Source organism: Urocampus carinirostris, chromosome 4 (genome assembly GCF_059441175.1).
Source record: "Urocampus carinirostris isolate Australia breed hairy pipefish chromosome 4, RoL_Ucar_1.0, whole genome shotgun sequence".
NCBI lineage: Eukaryota > Metazoa > Chordata > Actinopteri > Syngnathiformes > Syngnathidae > Urocampus > Urocampus carinirostris.
In genome coordinates this window covers 30,673,820-30,697,352 of record NC_142352.1, presented here as the reverse complement: position 1 = coordinate 30,697,352, position 23,533 = coordinate 30,673,820, and the positions used below count along the sequence as shown (strand labels likewise).

Here is a 23,533-nt window from a genome sequence, read left to right as displayed (position 1 = left end):
TTGGCACTTGCAAGGCAGGGGAGATTGATGTAGGCCATAGGAGAAACCAGCATGTTGGTGTGTCTTGGGCGTTTAGAGGATTGCTCGTGTAATTCCATCCGTATTCAGGGGATGAACATCCACTTTTACAGCAGGGCGGTAAGAGAGAGAGAGAGAGAGAGGAAGAAAGACAAAGAAACGTCAGCCAACATCTGTCGCTCTGCCTTTATCGTGCTTTCCGTCATCTGCCAGTCACTTTCATCCATTTAGCATCAAGCCACGAGCCTCCAAATGTTAATTGGGGAAACAATTCAGTCTTACAAGAGAAATGTAAGATGAAATCCTCCGTTACCACCTGGCACAGAAACGACCCTACGCTTTTGCCGCAGGTATGGATAAAGGAAGCCGTAAAAACAGATGGTTTGTGCTGTGTAAAACCGTGATATATTCATCCATATTCAATGCACTGTGTTATGTTTCATTGTGCGTGGCCTTTATTCAATATTTAGTGGTCTTGTTGAAAACAATTCAAATCACCACCTTAAATTGTCTGCTGAAAAAACAGAGATTGCTATTTTTTAAGCAAAATAGATGTAGTGATACAATCCGTGAGTTGTTTTTTTATGAGATTCATTTCTTTTAGATAGAATAGGATCTAATAGAATAGAATAGAATAGAATAGAATTGTCTTTACTGTCATTGATAACAACAAAGTTAACATTGTTGCCAATGAGATTAACACTCCAAGATACATTTTTTTTACACGTAATAGACTTAGAAAAAGAAAAATGAAATATGTGTGAGATATGAGATAATGCCAGCTTAAATCGACAAAAACATTTAGGAAGTAGTACTCAAAGACTGGTCCACTTTTCTTTTGTATTATTAGTGCGATAAAAAATTGTGCATCTTAACACTAGTGCAATGAAAAGTAGTGCAATAACATTTTGTAGTACCAAAAGATTTGTATACCCATTTCCTATTCAAATACCCTTCTTTCAAAACAACTGGTGTGATAAACTGTAAAATTCGGACTATAATCCGCGACTTTCCCCCCCAAACTTTCAACCCTGTACCTTATAGATAGATAGATAGATAGATAGATAGATAGATAGATAGATAGATAGATAGATAGATAGATAGATAGATAGATAGATAGATAGATAGATAGATAGATAGATAGATAGATAGATACTTTATTCATCCCCAAAGGGAAAACGATGCGGCCAATTTATGCATTATTTCTAACAGCCGCCAGGAGCTCCCGAGCAGTAAAGGTTAGGGTGAGACACAAGTTTAATGTTACTTTGTCCTTTCCATTTGTAAACGGAAATAACGTGGCAAAACGAAAGGATTACAAAAAGCAACACCCAACGGAGCAAAAATGTTTCAGGCGTATTTTCACTGTCGGTATTATTATGTGCTTTGGAGTAAATATTTTACTTGTTTAGAGTCTATGGATTGTCCTTAATGTAACGAAACCCTTTTCGCGGACATTCAAAAAAGTCGAAGACAGCCAGGGGACATGATGGTGAGCTACCCCAGGTAGCTATAAGGTTTTGGGGTATTTTGTTTCAGACGGACTGTGATGTTTCTGTGATGAGTATATTTCAAAATGGTTATAATGTCTTGAATCCCAGGAGTATAAGCTTTCCAATGATATGTGGCATGACGTTCAGTGAATGGTGACGTCGTACCGACACGCCTACTAGGCTACCAGCGGAACGTTAAGGGTAACGTATATCATTAAAACTCTTACTCTGTACCATCTTTCTTTGTAAATATTTCCGATTTCATTGTGGGCCCATGCGGCTAATAGTAAGGTGCGGCTCATAGACCTAATGTTTCAGTAGTATATTTTTCACATTTTTTCACGCTTGTTCAGGATGGTGATGGGGATGAAACTGTCTCTGTGCCCTCTTGTCCTTGTTTTAAGGGATCCGTAGACCCTAACAGAGGGCAACAGGTAAAAAAGGTTGCGGCCAGGGAGACCGGAGCCCTTTATATTGTTGTTGGCAGTATTTTGGTATTGCAAGTCGGCAATGTCATCCAAACTGGGCAGAGAGCAGCCAATAATTTTCTGGGCTTTGTTGATTACTCTTTTGAACGCAAATGGTAATTTGCTAAACTCATGTGTAAATGTATCCATTCATTCATTTTCTAAAACGCTTATACTCACTAGAGTCGTGGGGCATGTGTAAATTGAATATTATAAATTGCAAAGGAACTTTCACAAGGGCAGCAACAAAGACAGCCAGCTAAGGACATCACAAATAAACAATAAAGACAGCCACAACAATTACCAGAAACACAAAGCGATATCATTCAGCAAAAGCATCAATTGAAAAATAAACTGCGATATACAGCATCAATTTTTCACAAGATAAAGGTTGACGCAGAGTCTTTGCCAGTTCTGCAAAACTGCTTCATAAATATTGTGCATGTCCACTCATCTCTTGAAGCAGGGGTCTCCAAACTTTTTCCCGTGAGAGCCACATAATAACATGTCCAGGGTCAGTTTGTAACAGAAAAAAGACTGACAATTGTAGGAGTGCCTAGATGTAAAATCTCTTCATTTTCCTGAAAGCCACAAGAAAATAAATAATAACACTATTTATTAAAATAAAAATAACGCAATAACACTCTATGGGTTCTTCAAAGAAAAAAAATGAGTCCATTGTACATAACTTTCTGATACTGTATGCCGTTTACAGTCTTAACAGGTCCAAGTTCAGCTTAGTTGTCAGGGCACTGTAGCACCAGTGGTATACAGTGGGGAAAATTAGTATTTAATTGACCACCAATTGTGTGAATTGATCACAGAGAACTGAGACCACAGTAGCAAAGGCTACTATTAGTAACACAATGAGCTGCCAGGGTCTCAAATCCTGCACTGCCAGACATGTCCCCCTGCTGAAGCCAGTACACGTCCAGGCCCGTCTGGGGTTTGCTAGAGAGTATTTGGATGACCCAAAAGAGGACTGGGAGAGTATGTTGTGGTCAGATGAAACCAATATAGATCTTTTTGGTGTAAACACAGGTTCTCGTGATACTGGATTCCATCTGAAGAACACCATACCTACTGTGAAGCATGGGGGAGGAAACATCCTCAAAGGGATCAGGACAGCTGATCTGTGTATAGGAAATGATGAATTGGGCCGTTTATCGAGACATTTTGGATGAATATCTCCCTCCATTAGCAAAGGCATTGAAAATTAGAACTGGTTGAGTCTTTCAGTGTGACAATCAAACACACTGCCATGGCAACAAAGGAGTTGCTTTATAAGGAGCATTTCAAGGTCCTGGAGTGGCCTAGCCAGTCTTTAGATCTCAACCCTGTAGGAAGGAGCTCTGCATGGAGGAATGGGCCAATATGCCAACAACAGTATGCAAAGGGTACATAAAAAAGTATTTAGATACACTTTTGTTATTGACCATAAACTTATTTTCCACCATGATTTAGAAATAAATATAAATTCTTTGAAAATCCCAAAATTTTATTTTCCATTTTCCCCCCCACATTCTGTATCTCGTGGTTAAAGTTTATACTGTAGCTGTATTACAGGCACAGTGTGTCACAGTACAGACATTTTCACTATATATTTTGGTGAATGTTTTTAAAAATGCAATTTTTATAGGGACACTGTCTCATATTTGACCAGTAAATGCCGCTGTATTGTGTAGTGCAACCGAAAACGAGTGCGATGAAGCACAAGAAAGAATACGAACTACAAATCCCCAAATTGACCGAAGTGATTTCATTCAGTTGAATAGGAATTTAAACTGTAATATTTGAAGAAAACTTGAGTCGAGAAGCAGACGAGAAAATAGATAAAAAAAGAGCGCTGTCATGGTCAGTGAGGCAGCTCCTGTTGATTGTTATGGAAGCTTTCTGTCATGGCAAGCATGTCCTCCTCATGTCTTTCATTTGTAAGCCATCAATGCATGATGAATTGCCCTCTGATTCACAGCATACCAATGAGATCACTTTGCTGTGTAACGGAAAAGTCCTGTTTTTGTGCAGCGCTGCCTGTGTGTGTTTGTGTGTGTGTGTTTTGTTACCTGTTAAAATATGTACTCTGTCATGTAATCCAAGTACCCTTATAATGAATAGTATATCTCGATTACTTTCAATTACTTTTGGATTACTCCACTACCAAAAATGCTAATACGATACAAAACAAACTAAATCTAAATACAACTTGAAAATGAAATAGAGGAAACCAAAATTAGGTTGTTGCTTGTAGTAAAAGGAAGCTCAAATTTTAACCCATATTGAGGAAAATATTCAAATTTTTTCCTTTGACATGACTGACTAGATATGCTCAGTTTTAGCTCATATTTAGAGCTCATTACGAACCAGATATTGTTTTATACGCACAAATTGTTTACTTACTAAATTTCCAACACACTCTGGGATGTATTGTCATTTTTCTCTGTCTCTCTCGGGCAGGGGTCTCCAACCTATTTCAAGCCCAAAGCATTTTGTTACTAATTAGCGCAAAAGGCACCCAGTTTGATATGCATTTCTAAAATAACAACTTATCATGTTATTATTATATTGTTACTGTTATCCGGAAGTTATTGGGAGTAGGGTTAAATACACTCAGTCAACAACATAAAAAGTCATTTTACTCGAAAATTACAATGAGGTATTTTCAGAACAGGGCACCAAAGCTGCCCTTAGGGAGCACACCTGGTTCCCGCGGACATCACATTGGAGACCCCTACTCTAGTGTCAGTGATTTAAATTGTGATAAACACATTCCATCTATCACTGCATTATGTATTTGTAAATGTAAAACACACGTGAATGAGTGCATGAAGTGAATGAGTGGGTGCTTGAAAGGATGCTGTGGAATAGGAAACATGCTCCCGGGCATTAAATTGCATTCATCATTTTATTTCATGTTATTTTATTTATATTTTATTTGTAAGTTGCACTTTATCTGTATGGTATATAAGATTTGGTATTCAGGCACTTGAGGCAGCTGCGAAGGGACCTGAGAGTGAGTGCAGCGGTGTGTGTTTGTGTTGGAATGAAAAGGATGGCAGAGAGAGAAAGAGAGAGAGAGAGAGAGAGAGACAGAGTGATAGAGAGAGAGAGAGAGAGAGAGAGAGAAAGAGAGAGAGAGAGAGAGGGTCAAACGGACATGACAAACATAAACAAAACTAATGCGATAAAGGAATAGGAAATGTGCAACATAAATCAACTGAAAAATAAAATTGTAATCCGTATTTTTACTAAATATACCAGTTTTTTGTAACTGTTACAGAATACAGTAATTTTTTTGTATCCTAATTACGTAACGCCGTTACACGTTTTCTGTTCTTCTCCAAGCCTATTCACTACAAGTAGGGAACAAGATGGAGTTGTTTCCCCACAAAGAACTAGTAAACATATACTGTGAAACGCTAATTACCATAAATGCTGAACTACAGAGCTGCACGCTCAAATTAAACAATAAAACTCAATTTTGTATTTGGACGAGATTTTAAGCTTGCAGGCTTTAACAGTCCTAAAAATAAATTCATTCACGTCCATTTTTTACATTTTAAGCCCGGCGCAATCCGTGTTGCGAATTTGGCGTCAAGGCCAACGCCAACTGCGCCGTGCCCCTGCAGACCTGATGTCGTTTGGTCAGTTCTGCTCCCACTTGTGTCTTCAAATCATGTGACCATTCAAGATGGCGATTTCAAAGACTCACACATGTCTGCCAACTTGCTGCTATGGGTATGCCCAAAGAACATTCAAGTTGCAAAAGGTTGGGCAAAAAAAGACAACATTTTCCTGTTAATTCACCTGTTCTCTGTAGGTTGTATTCTTCCTAGTGCTTTGTAGCACTTCTTTTCGGTTGCACTACAATTTACAGCACAGGTGTCAAACAGGCGGCGCGCGGGTATCTGGTTCTTCCTAGGAGGAGAGCCGGCTTTTAAAGCCTTTACGTTCGCTAACGATACATCACTAATCCGAGCTACATTGGTTTGCCGACAAAACTGCTATTGTCTTTGGATTTGTAACTCATTACAATGACGTAGTTATTGTTCAAACCTCATATTGTTAGAATATGATATGATGAAATTGTGAGTGTGTTTAATTGGTGTGAAAAGTGTCGATAAAAATTGTTCAAACCAAAAAGTTATCTTTGCAATGCTTTATTGGAAGAAAACAAATATTATACAGCTGTCACGAAACGGATCGGGAATCAGGAAGTAGGAACTCATTTGCGCAGACGTCCTCACACTTTTTAATTGAGAAAGAAAAGTTGTCCAAAACACAAACGGACCAGACCAAATAACAAACCGGGTCAAACACAGGCAAAACTACAAACTAGGCATTTCCAGAATTAAACCGAACTTGCAGGAATCTCTCAGAATGTTACACCGAATTGCAACAAAGTCCCACAAGCACAACAAGTATAACCAAGCATAAACAAGTTTTCAACAACGATCTGGCAAAGCTCAGTTCAAAAGAGAACGTTTAAGTACCCACAGAAGTAATCGGTAAATGCGAGTCAGCCTGTGTCAAGGGGCGATGCCAGCTGGGCGCCATGGCAACCGTGCAGAACCTGACAACATCAATGTCGATGAATGCATGGGATATATATATTGCCGCTTTGCAATTGGTCCGGACTGTGCCATGTGATTGGAATGCTTTGCTGTTGCAAATCAGTTTAAAGAGTCGATTCGTGTTGAATGAACGCAAACAGAGTAACACTGTTTTTGGTTGAAGCGTATTTACTCAATTTTGGTGTTAACCCGTTGCATTATGGTGAGACTATTAGCTTAACTGATCCATACCTGTCAACCTGTACGGTTTTGCCGTACAAAGTAAGTTTTTTATGCATTTTAAGACGTGTACGACGTACGAGAATATCTGTACGGAAAAACGCAATTTGTCAATTGCATGCGTCTGCCGCCTGGGGATTTCCCATCCTGCATCATTCCGAAAAATAAATAAATTATAAATTATTTTGTATTTTGTACGGGAAAATACAACAGTTTGTAAGGGCATTGAGCCGTGGAGGTTGACAAGTATGCTGATCGTGTCAGGTAATAAATTGTGTCTCAAAACCGATTGTTGGCATCGCTTCTCGGCCTTTTGGCTAAGATCAAGGTTAGTGTCTGTTCTTGTCAGTTTAATAACTGATACGTCCCTTATCCGGGGATCATGTTTTAAATTGATTTTTGGAAGTTTGGAGAGAGATTAGGGGCTTGCTGCGTCCACTCCACGCATCAGCCTGGTATAGTAGTACCTCAGGGAATGGTGTACCCCCTATAAATGTAAATAAAACTAATGTATTTACGCTTCGTAATCCTTTAGTAGTCAGAAGGGATCGAAAATGTGACTGAAATGATGTGTGTGTAGAGTGTGGTAGTAGTGATAAGATTGGATAGATTGAGAAATGAAACTGTAAGAGACACAACTGTAGTAGCAATGGATCTGAGCAAGCGTGTGGATAAGAGAGTATTTGGTTATTTTGGACACATGGCGAGGATGGATGTGGAGCGAATGTTGAAGAGGATCTACAGAGCCGAAGTAAATGGAAGGAGACCAAGAAGGAAGGCTGCGATTGATGTGGATGGATGGTGTTATGAGGTCTAAATCTAGTGGAAGCCAGAGCTCTTGTTGGTGATAGGAATGAGTGGGGAGGTGTTTTAAAAGGATAGTGGTATGTTTAGACGTGTTCTAAGGGATGGGCAGGGCACCTGTATGATGCGGCAGGGGTAAACCAGTGAAAGCTGTCGGGCCCTGCTGTTGAACAAAAGAGTGTGTTGTGTCACCCTGACCCGAGTGACTTGGTCGCTTTCTTGTGTCCCGTTTCATCTGGAGGGACGAAGCATGACCAACTTGGGTGCCGAGGTGCTTAACTTGTTTGGCTGTTTGGGCATTTGGGTTGGCCATGGTCCAAAAATGTTTGTGTTTTTTGCTACTTTCCCCCTTTTTTGTTTTCTTTGTTTTTGTATGTGTTTGTCATGCTGTCGGTCACCCCTCTCGAGGGCTATGACCGGGGTAGATAGATAGTAATGATCATCGTATCACTTGCTTGATAGTTGAACATCTATCACGTGTAGGAGTAAGGAGTATCCAAAATCATGATATCGTCCACATATAGACCGTAAATATATTTTACTCTTGGTTAATCCAATAATTTAGTGAGGTGGAAATCACACCCTGAATGCATTAACACGTGTTTGAAGAATGTTTTAACATGAATTGTTATGTCGTTCGCGAAACCCTTGAATTTTAATGTTGCGTTTTCAAGGATTAAAATGTGCTTGAATGTAGGGTGAAGTGCTGGTATATGCTTGCATTAAAACGTTTCACAAAAAGCCTGTTAAAAATGATGCAGACACTGCTCTTTGGTGGCTTTGCTTTGCGATTGCATTTCTTCCCTTTTGATTAACGGCAGCTACCATTAGTTTGTATGGCATCGTCTTATAAAGCGTAATCACCCACTTATGGGTTACACTTAAGAAGGTAGGTCGATGCTACACCTAAACAGGGCACTATGAAATGTGTATCAGTGCATGTATTACGTATCAATTATGGGCATTTATTATGGGCCATGCAAAAAATGAAGGTAGCGTTTCCCAGTTGTAAATTGTAATGCAACTGCACATGTAAGCGACATATTACCGTTATTTTACCCAACACCTATATGTGGGGAGATTTCTCAGAAAAATATTTACACTCGTATTTTTCGGAACCACAAATATATTCAAGATTAAAAATCACATTTGTAAATCGCATATTTGTGGCTCCGCAAATACCTGATCCACACGGGATTTTTTCTTTAAATGGTACTGGGGAAATTTTAAAATTAGCTTAGAAAGTCTTTAAAAAAGGTGCGCGAACCTTGAACATGTGCATTTTTTTTTAAATAATAGGTAAAACAAGATGTCAACACTATTTTTTTTTTCAGTTTTTGGACTTAATTTCACCTATTTTAAACAGTTTCCCTAGCATTTATTCATCCATTTAAGACTTAATTGTGTGGACACTTCCGTCATACTTGGCACCTGTAATTTAATTTGATTATATATTGAACTGAAAATCCTAAATTAAGTTGTTGGTGAAAAACGTGTGACGCTCATTACGAAAAAATATCAGATAACTTGCGAGACTTTTTACAGAAAGCACAGACAAAAAGACAAAAAGACTGGTCGATAAATGGGTTCAGGTTACGGCAAAAATTTGATTAGAGAATAAAAAACGACCCCAGAATATTTTCAATTTAAGTCTTCCGGATAAAAAACACAACTCAGCTCCTCTGAGTTGAATGTTGAAGTGTCCCTGGGCATGACACTGAACCCCTAATGCTCCCAACAAGCAGGTTGGCAGGCGCCTTGCTTGCTATCAATGTGTGAGTGTGTGTGTGAACGGGTAAGTGTGAAGCCAATTGTTGTAGCGCTTTGGGAGGTCTTCAGTGGCTTGAAAAGCACAGACCATATACCATTTACCATTACAACAATTCCTCATTTTTGTATTATACTATGTTCTTCCCTGTGATTTTATGCATTCGTATGTCTTGATTGTTGTCATTTTTTATGATTTGGAGAAGTTTTGCTTATTTCTGTCCCCTTTTAATTTTTACGATAGCAAAAAATAACTAAATTAATATGAAGATTAAGAAACATAATAAATTAAGGAAGGCGTGGTTATTTTTATTTGAAGGAAAAAGTTGTGTTTCTTTTTTTGACAAGTTCACTAAACTACAGTTGGCTTCTTTTTTCCCTGTAACATTCATTCAACATGGTTTCGAGTTAATTTTCACATTTGATAACCTTTAAACAAAAATAATCCTAAATTTATTGTTCTAATTAGTGCGCTAGCTAGCACTTGCATGATTTTGGAGGAAGTTAAGGCCTCAACGTGATCGGCACCAAAATCCACGCAATGAAAACACCAAAAGGTGAAATAACGTTTGCCAAAAAAGCATCGATCATATTTTAGCAGTTTTCAAATCCTCCTGCCTTTTGCCCTGTGAAAAAACATTGTGTCTTTAAGGCCTCATTAGGGGACGTTTTTGTTCGGATGTTTCTGGAATTCTGGCTCTTTTCAAGAACAGTCCCTTTCGGCTTACTAAAATTAGCCAGCTCTTTTGGCTCCCTCACTGCCCCTAAATCAAAATGTGATCCATAATAATGAAACACTATACTAAATGAATTATTTTACAACTTGTGTTATATCACTATGTTAATTTTGCTTGGGCAAGACACTAAATCCCTAATACCCCCAATAAGCAGGTCGGCGCCTTCCATGGCTGCATGGCCGCTAATGGTGTGTGAGAGTGTGTGTGAATGGGTAAGTGTAAAGCACATTGTAAAGCGCTTTGGGAGGTCTTCATTGGCTTGAAAAGCGCTATATCAATGCAGACCATTTACCATTTACTACTGCGCGGAAGGAAAACGGGAATGAGGGCTGCGTTGCGCAAAGTGCGAGCCCCATATTTTTAGACAGCAGCGCCAGGGGAACCATACGATGGAGAATAGGGCCAGATAGATTTTTATGTGTTATCATCGGTGGGTGCCGTGGTAGCAGACCAAATTGCATTTGCTTGTTAACGTTCCTCGAGGATTAAAGGAAGCTTCAGCAACCAGTGACACTGAGAGAGAAGTATAGCGATTTTGATGGATAACTTCCACTGCTGTTCAATTTGGTTGTATACAGTATATTAAAAACCTGACATGTGGGTGGAAAAGTTGAAATATCAATATTCAATAAAGTTCTGTTATGTATTAAAAGAATAATGTTGGCCAATAAAGGGCATCATGGGTTTTTACAGTCCCCGCAGTGTTTTGTATTTAGACTGCATGCATTGTTGTCAAGAGCAGCATGCTGTTTTTCCCTGGTTTCACGTCCCCCCAAAAAATAAAAGAAATATAAATAAGCCTCACTCTATTTACAGCTGCAGTGTTCAAAATGTGGCAAAAAGGTGGTTACTTGTACTCTGAAATTTACAGGAGTTTAACTTTACTTTTTTTTTTTTAAGTTAGGCTCAAATAATAAATAAGGGATACCGTACATAAATAAAAATCAAATCAATGTTCTTTCTGTACTTGAATATTCGAGGTAAATAACGTAAAAATATTTTCTTATCCTCAATGACATTCTGTCTCGGAACTGTCAAAAATCATGACAGCTATTTTGTCGAGGATTTTTAGAAAGTGTTACAATTTACCACTGGGAAATGCTACCTCCATTTTTTGCACGGTTCATAACAAATGTCCATAATTGAAAATGTAAGCTACATATTACCATAGTTTTATCCAACAACTATATGGGGAAGGGCGGCAGTGCGGCTGGATGGTTAACGCGCAGCCCCACGGTTACTCGTGTGGAGTTTGCATGTTCTTCCTGTGCCTGCGTGGGTTTCCTCCAGTCATTCAGTTTTCAGGCCACATTCCAAAAACATGCATATCAGGTTGATTGGCCTGTCCAAATTGTCCCTAGGTGTGAATGAGCGAGTAAGTTGTCTGTCCCTGTGTCCCCTGAACCCCGGCCCGAAAATGGCTGGGATGGGGCTCCAGCACCCCCGCGACCCTACTGAGGATAAGCGGTGCAGATAATTGATGGATGGATGGAACTATATGGGGAGAGATTTGTTTTGTAAACAAATATATTCGTGATTTAATATGCACTCTCAAGATAAAAAGATCACATAGGTAAACCACATATATATTTGTGGCCCTACGATTCATAAATGATTTATTTTTTTCTTAATGGTCCAGGATAATTTGACAAAATGGGTTTGAAGGTCCTTAACAAGTGCTTGAATTCGACCATAAAAAAGGTGGATGAACCTTGAGTCTGGAAAATAGAGTACAGTGCTGGTACTACAGTTCTGATTTTAAACTTGCATAAAACTGATTATCTCAATAATCTCAACGAATATGTTTTCTACTCCAGTGTATAAACATATTTTACAAGGTTTAATAACGTATGAGTAGCCTCCATTTGATGAACAGTACGCCTTGATGAATTCCAACTTCATTGTGGTTTTATAATTGATTACTTTGTCTATAAAGTGCATTGAATAGATGGTTCTTTGTGTCTGATTCATAGACGAGGGGTACATTTGCATTTTTTTACATTTCAGATGCCATCCCCTGTATCGTATCCAGGGCGAACAGGGCAGAGCAAGGTGCATCCTTCAAACGCATAAACACCGTTTGTCAAAATCAAAAAGCCCTCTTAAATTTTGCACAGCCCAAACCTGTTTACAATAGCTCTCTCCATTTTTGAAAGAGTCTGATTTTAATTACCATACATGGCGAATTAGCTAATGAATAATGAATGGATTTCTCACACTAAGTGCTCTGACTGCAAATGCACTTGCATTTCTCCCACTTTGCAAACCCTTCACACACTACCAATTTTAAAGCGGCCTCTCCCCCCCTTGCTCCCTTCCCGAGGCTGACACACACGCAATTGCGACCCATCATTTGCTTTTTTTACTCGGATTTGATTAGATTTTTCTCTGTGAGGAATTATTTAGCGATGAGAGTAGAGGATTAGACAGAGTCTTGCATAGGCAAGGACAGATAGTGGTTCCCACAGGTCTGAGGGAGAAGCAGAATGGTGCTTCGAGGAATGCAAGTTGAGGAAGGAGAAACAACACTCGAGGATTAAGGTGCTTTCGGAGCTGTAGATATAAGTCACAAAGAAAATTACTCTGTGCATAACTTCCAATTCCATTAAAAAGATAAGAAATGTCACCCCGGTACAAATATAGGGACATACATGTGGAAGTGATACTACTGGAGGGCTCGGGTTGGTTTAAACACAGCAAGCAGATGAATTCTCCATGGGATTTTTTTCCTTTCCTTATCTCAATCTTCCGTTCTTTTTTCACAGCTGCTCTAGTTTTTTTCTCAGCTTTCCAAAGACAGCCACGACAAGAAAAGTGGGGACTTGAAAGCGCCCAGAGGTGTGAATGTGTTTGTCTGTCGATGCGTGTTAGCGCTGTCGACCTGACTGAGGAGACTCTGGCTGGTGCATCCAAGGTGGCCGGAGCGCACAATAAACTTGGCCACGGTATCGGCGTGCTAGCCTCAAGAGAGCTCAGCCTCGGGCTAACTGGGATTCAATTAAGTGGAAACGGTGTCAGACATGAAAAGATAACCCAGAGTGCTGTTAGCTTGGGATTAAGTTGCAACGTGTGAACAATTAATGCGGCGTGATGTTTACTGTGCTTGCAACTGCATCATAACACTGCCAAGGTTCACTAGGAGGAGGAGTGTGTGTCTAGACGTGGCCACTGACTGTACTCAACTCTCGAGGAGTCACTGAGGTGATGACAAGGACCGATAACACGTGTACGTGATACAGGCAATTGGCAAGCACGTGCATTTCTTAAACGAACTCAAGTCAACTCTTTTTTTTTCTTTTGAGGTGTTTGGGTTCGTGTTTGGACTAGAATCACTGATACTGATACTTCTACATGTGAGATTATTTTTTTTCTGGATCATGTTCATATCTAGAATCGCTTGTATCTTGAGCAAAATTTCCCCATACTAAATAAGTAAAAAACAATTAATTCGTTCCCGCTCTCCCAAAAGCATACAAGTTAACAAAGTATAGCAATAATTTAAATCTCATCTCTGATCACTAAAAACACATTCAAATAGTAACTGAACATAAAAATACAGTATTCAGATGAATAGGATCATGGTGTTGCGTATACCGGATGGCTGGCTTTAGGTTCCTAGGGTAGCATGGCGGTCATATTGCATATGAAAGTGTTTTGCATTATTAATCCATAACAAGCATCTGTTCGATGCATAAATGATACTGAACATACATGATATATTATTTAAAGTTCCTAGGGAAAATCTTGAGAAACTAAAAGTAAAAGTAATCACAAAGAGGAAGGTTGGTTTTCCAATAAAAACAAACAAACAAAATAAAACAACAATAAAAGTCACCTCCACAACAAATATCATTTGCATTGTCTGATATCACACTTTGAAAATGTTAGAAATGTGGTCCTACAAAGCCACATAACACCAATGATTCAATGTAGTAGCTTTATTCTGGAAGGTGTCCCCCTTGAAGTTGAGCCCGGAGTTGCAAATGAAACAGGAGACAAAGTCAGGGTTTGTAAGGGTGCTTGAAATATTTGAAAATGCTTAAAATTTAATGTTGTTTTCAATCTTTTGAAAGTGCTTGCAAAGTTGCAAATTGTTGCTTAAAACGTACACCAACACTCCTCTCTGTTGGCTTCGCTTTGCGATTGCATTTCAAGTCAAGTCAAGTCTCGTTTACTGTATTTGTATAGCCCTTAATCACAAAGAGTCTCAATGGGCTGCACAGATCAAAGACTATTGCAAACTATTATTACATACTATTATGACACCATCCCCTCATCTAAAACCTACATGAGGGCAAACAATACTCATATTGTCAACATAAAATATAGATTATTCATATGGGATATAGTAGAAGTGTGTTTTAAGCTTATATTCAAACATTTCCACTGAGATTCCAAAATGAATCTCAGGGGGAAGAGCATTCCACAGCACCGGGGCCCGGATGGAGAACGCTCTCGAACCGGCGGATCTATTCTTGGCACTCGGGTTCACTAGTAGACCAGCGTTTTCAGAGTGAAGGAAATTAAATCTGAAATTAAATCTGAAAGATGAGGGAGCAAGTCCATGCATGATTTTGTATAATACCAACAGAACCTTTAAATCACATCCAACACACAGCTAAAAGGGAGCCAATGCTGGTTAGCTAAAATCGGTGTAATGTGATCAAACTTTATTGTCTTAGTTAAAAGCCTCGCTGCGGCGTTTTGTACCAGACCGCAGAGTAGTGCATTACAGTAATCGAGACGGGAAGTAACGAACGCGTGAATTATAATCTCCGCATCTGACTGAGACAGCATAGGACAAATTTTAGCAATGTTGCGAAAATGGAAGAAAGCTGTTCTAGTAATATTCTTCACGTGTGTTTGAAAGGACCGATCGGGTCAAATATGACACCTAAATTTTTAACTGAGTCACTCTGGTTGATATCACATTTGTCAATGTTCGGAGCAGTTTTTGAGAACAAGTCACGGCATTTAAATGGACCAATAACTAGCTTTTCGGAGTTTTCAGAGTTAAGGCGCAAAAAGTTGAGTGACAGCCACTCTTTAATATCAGTGAGGTAAGCCTCCAAATTTCCACAATATAGTGTGGCAGATTCCTCCATCGGAAGATATAGTTGAGTGTCATCTGCGTAGCAATGGAAACTGATATTATACTTGTGAATAATATCACCTAATGGAAGCATGTAAAAGCTGAAATGAAGGGGGCCAAGTACTGAACCCTGCGGAACACCACAGGTAACACTAAAGGGCTCAGATGTCATTTCACCGTATTTAACATAGTGCGTCCTATCTGAGAGGTAGGATCTGAACCATAAGAGGACGGTTTCTGAGAGACCAATTAATTTTTCCAACCGTTTTAGTAAGATATTATGGTCCACAGTGTCAAAAGCAGCACAAATGTCCAGCAGCAGCAAGAGTGATGAAGCGCCCTAGTCCATTGCCAGTAGAAGATCATTGGTTACCTTAATCAGGGCTGTCTCAGTAGAGTGGTTAGCCCTGAATCCTGATTGCATTGATTCAAAAAGATTGTTTTCGGATATAAAATCATTCAGCTGTTGTGCCACAACTTTTTCAAGTACTTTAGAAAGAAACGGTAGGTTTGACACAGATCTATAATTACATAAGCTTTCTGGATCAAGGTTGGGTCGTTTCAGTGTAGGTTTAATAACAGCGGACTTAAAAGCCGCTGGAACTACACCTGAGGAGCGTGATATGTTTATAATATTTAGAACTGAAGGTCCGAGGACCTCAAAAAGACCTTTAATCAGCGAACCCGGAATCGGGTCAAACAGGTAAGTAGTCGGTTTCCTCTTCCATTATGATTAACTGCAGATTACATTAGTTTGTATGGAAACAGTAAGAGCACAGAAGTCAAACGCATCACTTCCAACCTGTAAACTCATACCAGCTAATCTTCCCTCTCATCTCATAGTTACACTCCTAGTTGAAACTTAGTGTTTATGTCATGTTTGTCATACTATAGAAATCATATTAAAACACAAAATAATACCCTCCCCCATGTTTTTCAATTTGTAAAAATTTTTGGGAAAAGCGCAAAGGAGCCACTTCGCAGCGCTACCAGAGCTTTATGCGGCCTCTGAGCCGAGGGTTTCTGACATTAAAATTCAAGGATTTCAAGAGCTGAGTAAATCCTGGTTGTGGCTGGAGATTTTATAAAAGACAAAAAGAGTGCCTTTGCTCATAAAAGGTTGAGAAACACAGCATTAGAAACACACTAACAGGGATCCCCGTTTTTGCCCACTGGCAGCCTTTAACAGCCTATTAGCATGCCAGCGGAGACTACTGCCCATGAGGGAATAATGAAAGAGAAAACATGATGGACTATGTACCGTAGGCTGTCGATGCCGGCTACACCCAATCAATCATCTATCAGCAGTGACAAAACTCACACATAACGACCAGCAATTCGGCACACTGTGTGCCGTTATAGATAAGGAACTTTTTGTGCTATTAAACAAAACAGCATAACCTTTTACACTCCCTCCACTCTGTGGGAGAGTAAATAAGTTAAGAATATGCATCACATTAGTGGGGGCGAGTCGTTCGGTAAAAACAGAAGAAAAATGCAGGTGTCGTAAATGACCTCATGGAGGCAGAACACTAATTTATGAGAGGCCATTTGAGAAGTAAACCATACTTGCTCTCACATGTACCATCATACGTTCGCACATTTGCAGCTATACTCTCCTGCAGACAGTCATACCCATGCACAAACACTACTATAACCCCTAGCAAAAAGCATGAAATCATCAGTCAGTCAAGTACTCACTCCGACATTTTATTCTATAGAGTTTTTCAAAAGTACAACTTCTTGGCATTCAGAAACACTCAAAGAAATGAATAACAAAACTTTGGTCAGTAAATGCTACTTTTATAGACAAAGCACAGGGAAAAAAATTATGGAATCATGAAAAACAGACAAAGAAATATCAATCAAAACATATCACAATTATTTAGCTGCACCACCTTTGGCTTTTATGACAGCTTGCAGTCTCTGATGAATGGACTTGATAAGTGTCAAACAGTATTCTTTATCAATCTGGTGCCCTCTCTCTTCGATTGCAGTTTCCAGATCATCTTTGCAGGACTTACTGTGGACAATATTTTTCAATTTCCATCATAAATTTTCAATTGGGTTGAGATCTGGGCTATTTACAGGCCATGACATTGACTGGATGCGTCTTTCTCGAAGGAAGACTTTCCCAGTTTTTGCTCTGTGGCATGATGCATTGGCATCTTGGAAAATGAGTCTGTCAAACCCAAACATTTTTCCAACTGAACAAATAAGGAAGCTGTTAATGTCAATGTAAACTTGTGCATTTATTGAAAAATTGACCTCAGTCATCACCCCAGTCCCTTTCCCTGACATGCATCCCCATATCATTAAGGACAGTGTGAATTTTAATGTTTTCTTTAGGCAATTTTCTTTGTAAATCTCACCGGAATGGCACCAAACAAAATTTCCAGCATCATCACCTTGTCTAATGCAGATTTGTGACTCATCACCGAAGATAACCTTCATCCAGAGATCCACAGTCCATGATTGCCTCTCCTTAGCCTATTGCAGTCTTGTTCTTTTGTGTTTAGGTGTCAATGACAGTTTCCTTTTAGCTTTCCTATATAAAAATCCCATTTCCTCTAGGCGATTTTGCAAAGTTCTGTCACATACATTGACAAGAACTTCCTCCCCTTTCCTCTTCTTTTTCTTGTTGTGCATTATCTGTTTTCAAGGCATTTGTCTTTTAGTTGTTTGTCTTGACGCCTACATGTCTTCCTTGGCCTACCAGTATGCTTGACTTTACCAACCTTCCCATGCAGTTTGTACTTGGTCCAAAATGTTTGATACAGCGGTCTGTAAACAGCCCATATCTTTGGCAACCATACAACTAGAGTTACCTTCTTCAAGATGTTTGACAATCCTGTCTTTGGTCTCAAAAGACATCTCTCTTGTTCGAGCCATAATTCTTGCCAATCGATTTAGTCCAGGAGCCCTCCAAGGTGTAATAACTGCACTGTTTTTGACTTCTGACTAACGGGCAGACTTAATCTAAGCCAGGTGCCTAATTAAGAAAAGGAAATTGACTGGGTATGTCCTTTATATAGCACTCAAAATGCACTGATTCAATTTTTTTTCCCTCAGAATTGAGTGATTTCTAATTTATTTCCCTGCACTAGCTCTATAAAAGTAACATTTACTGACCATTTTTCTTAATTTCTTTTAGTGTTTCTGAATGCCAATATGTTGCACTTCCGAATGACATTACTATTGTTTCATGTTTGAGATCGGAGTTTTCTTCTATAGAAAAAATTGCCGGAGTGAAGGCTTGCACAAGACTGGTGATTCCATACTTTTTGCTAGGGGTGGTAGTATAGTAGTAGTGTAACGTTCAGCTCACCGCTCAGTGTTATTTTACTCCGGTTACTTTCATCCATCAAGTGGATGATCTGTGTGTATATGTTGCACAGTTCGACGTCAAACTGAATTTGCTCCTAGTATGTGTGAGAAAGTATAGTAGTATAAGTAAGAGAATACAGTAGTATGTGTATGTCAGCATAGTTGTGTGTATGTAGCCGCCACTGGTGCCGTATTCCCTACAATCAAGCATTGGGAAAAGCGCACCGCTTGCGCCACTTTAAAAACCATCATTGCTCAGGTATCCTCTTTTACCGGAGACTCTGACTTCAAACAGTCTGGCGGTGGTGGGGCATCCAGTGACGGGAGCAGGTTTGAATGAGTTGGAAGCTCTTAGCTGGAGATTTGCACGTTAGCAGCACGCTAGCATCTGGGAGTGAGTGGCAGTTGCTCTCGGCAGACCCCTGTGCTTCTGAAGAGCCCTATCTAGGAACCGCACTGCTCACCATAAAGGGGAAAAGGTCTAGGAAAGGTGGCCTTAAGATTGCCCACTCAGCGCAGTACCTGGATGGGATACTGCATCTGTCAGGACATTCCACCACACGGTCAAAAACCTATAGCATTTAGCATTGCAGCATGGAACATAAGGACACTGGATGCCAGTCCAGACAGACTACTGCGCAAAACATCTCTAATTGCCAGCGAGCTAAAGCGCTAAAATGAGGACGTTGTAGCACTTAGCAGTTAGACTTCGACTCTAAAATGCTCCGCCAGCATGCTTTGCGAATCCTCCCCCTCATGATTGTTTAATAAAGACAAAAGAATAGACCAAGGGTGGGCAACTATTTGGAGTCGCGGGCCGCATTGGGTTAAAAATTTGGCCAAGGTGCCAATTCTGGAGACCTATCCAATTTTTCTCATTGATAAATAAAAATAAATGCAGACATCCACATGTCGTTTTTCTTTAAACGATCAGAATTCAAGCAAATTAATATAATAAGTCCCTGTTTTAAGCACAATATTTGATATTCAGTATGTAGTATAACTGTAGTCATATATATTTATTGTAGTATTAATGCAGTTTGATTTTTGGAGTACTTCTCTACTATTTTTGTAGTAGTTTTATATAGCAGTATTTTTGTCATATTTCTCTTGTAATATTTCTCTAGTAGTATTTTTGTATTATAGTTTTACTGTAGTGGTATTTCTGCAGTATTTCCATAGTCGTACGCTTATAGTATTTCTCTGGAATATTTGTAGTATTTCTGCGTATATTTGGAGTATTTTTGTATTAGATTGTTGCTGTTTATCCATAGGAATTTGGTAGTATTACTATAGGTGTATCTTTTTAGTATTTTTCTTATAATATTTTTGTAGTAGTATTTTTGTATTATAATATAACTAATGATATTTCTATAGTAGTATTTTTCGGATCTCTGAAGTATTTTTGTAGCAGTATTTTTGTAGGATTTCTTTAGCATTTTTGCAATATTACCGTAGTTGTATTTTTTTATGATTTCTGTGGAAGTATTTTTTAGAATATTTCTATTATATTTATTTCTTTTCAGAATGAAAGCAAAATAATATATATTACATCCCTGTTTTTAAGCACTAAATTGGATATATAAATTTGTAGTATTTTGTAGTATTTCGGTAGTATATCTGTATTTTTGTTGTAGACACACAAAGGGACAATGGGGACAACGTTAGCACACAAAAGAACATGTTTTTACTTGAAAAACTTGCCATTATGTTTTGACCATTTTCGTTTGGCGGGCGAAATGAAAAAGCCTTACGGGCCTTATGTGGCCTGCAGGCTGTAGTTTCCCTACCCCTGTAATAGATAGGTTGAGGTGTTGGGGGTGTGTTTGAAAAATTGCCCCCCTCCCCAGTCGTGAGAAATTTATTGAGTCCAAATAGATTTGATGGCGGCTATTTTTAAAACAGACCTTAATCCTCTGCTCCGCCTTGATTGTGAATTCCATAATTATAGTAATCTGGATGGAGAGAATTGCATTTTTCCGGCAATGAATTGTTGTGCTGGTCTGGCCTTGCCGGCTTGCTTAAAGCGATGTTCGGCTTTTTTGAAATAACAACTCGATACTAAAACCGTGTTCAGGATCTATTTAGAAATAAATGTGGAAATAAATAACTACGAATAGATGTAAATTAATGAATACATAAATAAATAATGTAATAAGTAAATAACATTAATCAAATGTATTCATGTATTTATGCATTTTGTCTTTTATTTATTTCAGTTTGATTTTTGGAGTACTTCTCTACTATTTTTGTAGTATTTTTCTATAGCAGTATTTGTCGTGTATTTTGTCGCAACACATTATTCCTACTAGCTGAACTTTTCGATCAACCAATCGGTGAAAAACTCAGGCAATTAAGCCGCCTTCTCATTTGAATAACATTTTGTTGTGACAAAATGCACGACAAAATACTTGTCAAAATAAATGAAAAAATAAATACCAAAATAAATGATGAATTGCATACAAAAATCTGGGGTTTTACTGGTGCTTGAAATCCTTGAAAATGCCTGACCTTTGATGTGTTTGCGAGGGTTGAAAAATGCTTGAATTTTGGGTTAATTAAATCCTTGACATTGTTGCCATGTGTCACAACAAGTCTGCTTAAAAATGACACTGACAGTGCTCTCTGGTGGCTTTGCTTTGTTATAGCATTTGTTCCCTTGTCCTTAACCGCAGCTGGCATCAGTTTTTATGGCATTGTCCTATAAAGCGGCATCGCCCCTTATGGGTGGCATCCAAGACCTAAACAGGGCACTATAAAATGTATATTTGTGCAAGGATTACATATCAAGTATGCACATGCAAAAGCATTTTTAGAATTTCTCAGTCATAAATTGTAATGAGAAGATTTTCCTGCAACTGAAAATAAAAGCTAGATACTACCGTAATTCTTACCTAACATGGGGGTCAGTAACCCACCGCTCAGGAGCAGCATGCAGCTCCTTAGTGCCAGGGAGAGGGAGGGAAATATATTTTTGTTTTCTTATGGTTTCTGTAGTAGGACTAAAATGACACAAAATCATTTCAAGCTTTCCAATTCTGTAAAAATGCGTAGAATAAATATTACGTTTCAACTAGGGGTGTAACTGTCACGAGACGTGGTGGCGTGGAAGGTGACCGGACCAGAACGGAGGCAGGAGGCATGAAGGGAGAACTCAAATGCGTTGACGATCCATAGGTTTTATTTAATAAAATAAAAGTCGCCCAATACTCCGGGGCAAAACAGAACAATACAGAGTTCCTCCGGCACGAACTCAACAGGACAAGGCATAACAGACTAAAACAGGACAAGGCATAACAGAACGGGATTGTGAATAATGAGTAGTAATGAACCCGCAACCGCAGAGCCCACCATGCAGCCTTAAATACAGACCCACCATTAGTGGAACTGCTTTCAGCTGTTGCCCAGGGGGCGGGGCAGACTGGTCACCAAGGCGACCGTGACAGAATGAACCCGCCAACAATTGAACTCAGCGAACGATCCCAGCGCGACTTTGGGAGAGCTGGAGTGCGCAGTTTGGCAGGCGCCTACTGAGTTGGCCTTCCCTGCCCGTTCGAACCACGGCCCCGCCCGTCGTGGCCCTTGCTGTGCCTCGAATGGGGTCCCAGGAAGAATTGACGCCTGCCTGCCCGACTCCCGTGCCGATTGCCTGCTATTCCCTCTCCCCTGCGTGCAAGTCCGACTCCGACTCCGCTGCCCGTCGGTAAAAAGAGAAAAGTAACTGCAGAGAAATCAAATCACTGTAATAATGTGATTGTATTTAGTTTACCTTTTCAAAATTATATTTTATATTTTTGAATGCATGTTTTGTTTGACTAAAATATTTTTGTTGCTCAGATATGAGGCACGTTATGTACGTTCCCTTTTCTCAAAACAAAAATGACATCAAAGATTTGATTTGTGTTAAACTTGAGGCAGTTTACTACAACTGAGTAGTCATGAGGTGCATCATTATGCGCAGGATGTGCTGCTTCCAACTTAATGGTAAGCTATTATTGCTAATATAGATACACACAGCATGTGTTGCATTCATTATAAGGATTATATAAGCCTTTCAAACTTGCAGTTCCAGATTTTTTGTTCTGTTTTTTTGTCCAACATAGCACTTTCAACATTTTGGGTTGCTGACCCCTCACCTACGCCTATATGGGAGGATTTTGTCTCAAAAAAGAACATATTCACAATTTACTCAAGATCTAGAAATGTTATGTCTTGATAAATGCACACGTAGGAATTGCATTAGTGAATCTCAGATATATTTGTGGTTCTTTAAAACACATGATTTAATTGGATTTCTTTCCTGTCATGGTACCGTCAAAATTGCAAAATTGGCTTTGAAAGACCTGAAAAGGTGCTTAAATGTGGCCTTGAAAATGTTTACTAACTCTAATAAATGAATGAATTGCATTTACGTCATTTATTCAGCTATCACCTGTTTTATTTATGTGTTAATTCATTTATAGGCCATATTTTTAGGTGTCTATGTATTTATACATTTATTTCTACATAATTGTTGGTGATAGGAATGGAATGAGTGGAGAGGTGTTGTGAAAGGATAGTGGGATGTTTGGACGCGTTCTAAGGGATGGGCAGGACACATGATGCAGCAGGGGTAAACCAGTGAAATCTGTCAGGCCCTGCTGTTGAACAGAAGAGTGTGTTGTGTCACCCTGACCCGAGTGACATGGTCGCTTTCTTGTGTCCCGTTTCATCTGGAGGGACGAAAACATGACGACTTGGATGTCGAGGTGCTTAAATCTTTTGGGTGTTTGGGCAGTTTGGGTTGGCCATGGTCCAAAATTTTTGCTTGTGTTCTTTTGCTACCCTTTTTCCCTTTTTATTTTTTTTTAATTTTCTTTAATTTTCTTGATTTTTTGTATGTGTTGTCTTGCTGTCGGTCACCCCTCTCGAGGGATATGACCAGGGTAGATAGATAGATTTCTACATATAGCAGGATGGGTCCTCCAAAAGTATCCACTTACTTTACTTGGAGTTGCTCATTAGCAAAGGCATCAATAGGAAACATTATTCAAGTGAA

General features: G+C 39.2%; 1 protein-coding gene and 1 non-coding gene across 3 annotated transcripts in view; both read left to right on the top strand.

The window, feature by feature from the left end:
- The window catches only part of lrrc4cb (leucine rich repeat containing 4C, genome duplicate b), a 94,935-nt gene that overhangs the window by 32,592 nt on the left and 38,810 nt on the right, over positions 1–23,533 (top strand). The gene's annotated exons all lie outside the window — the stretch shown is intronic.
- Positions 7,066–7,257, top strand: LOC148367282 (U2 spliceosomal RNA). The gene has a single exon (XR_015850377.1). It is a non-coding gene; the product is annotated as a U2 spliceosomal RNA (small nuclear RNA).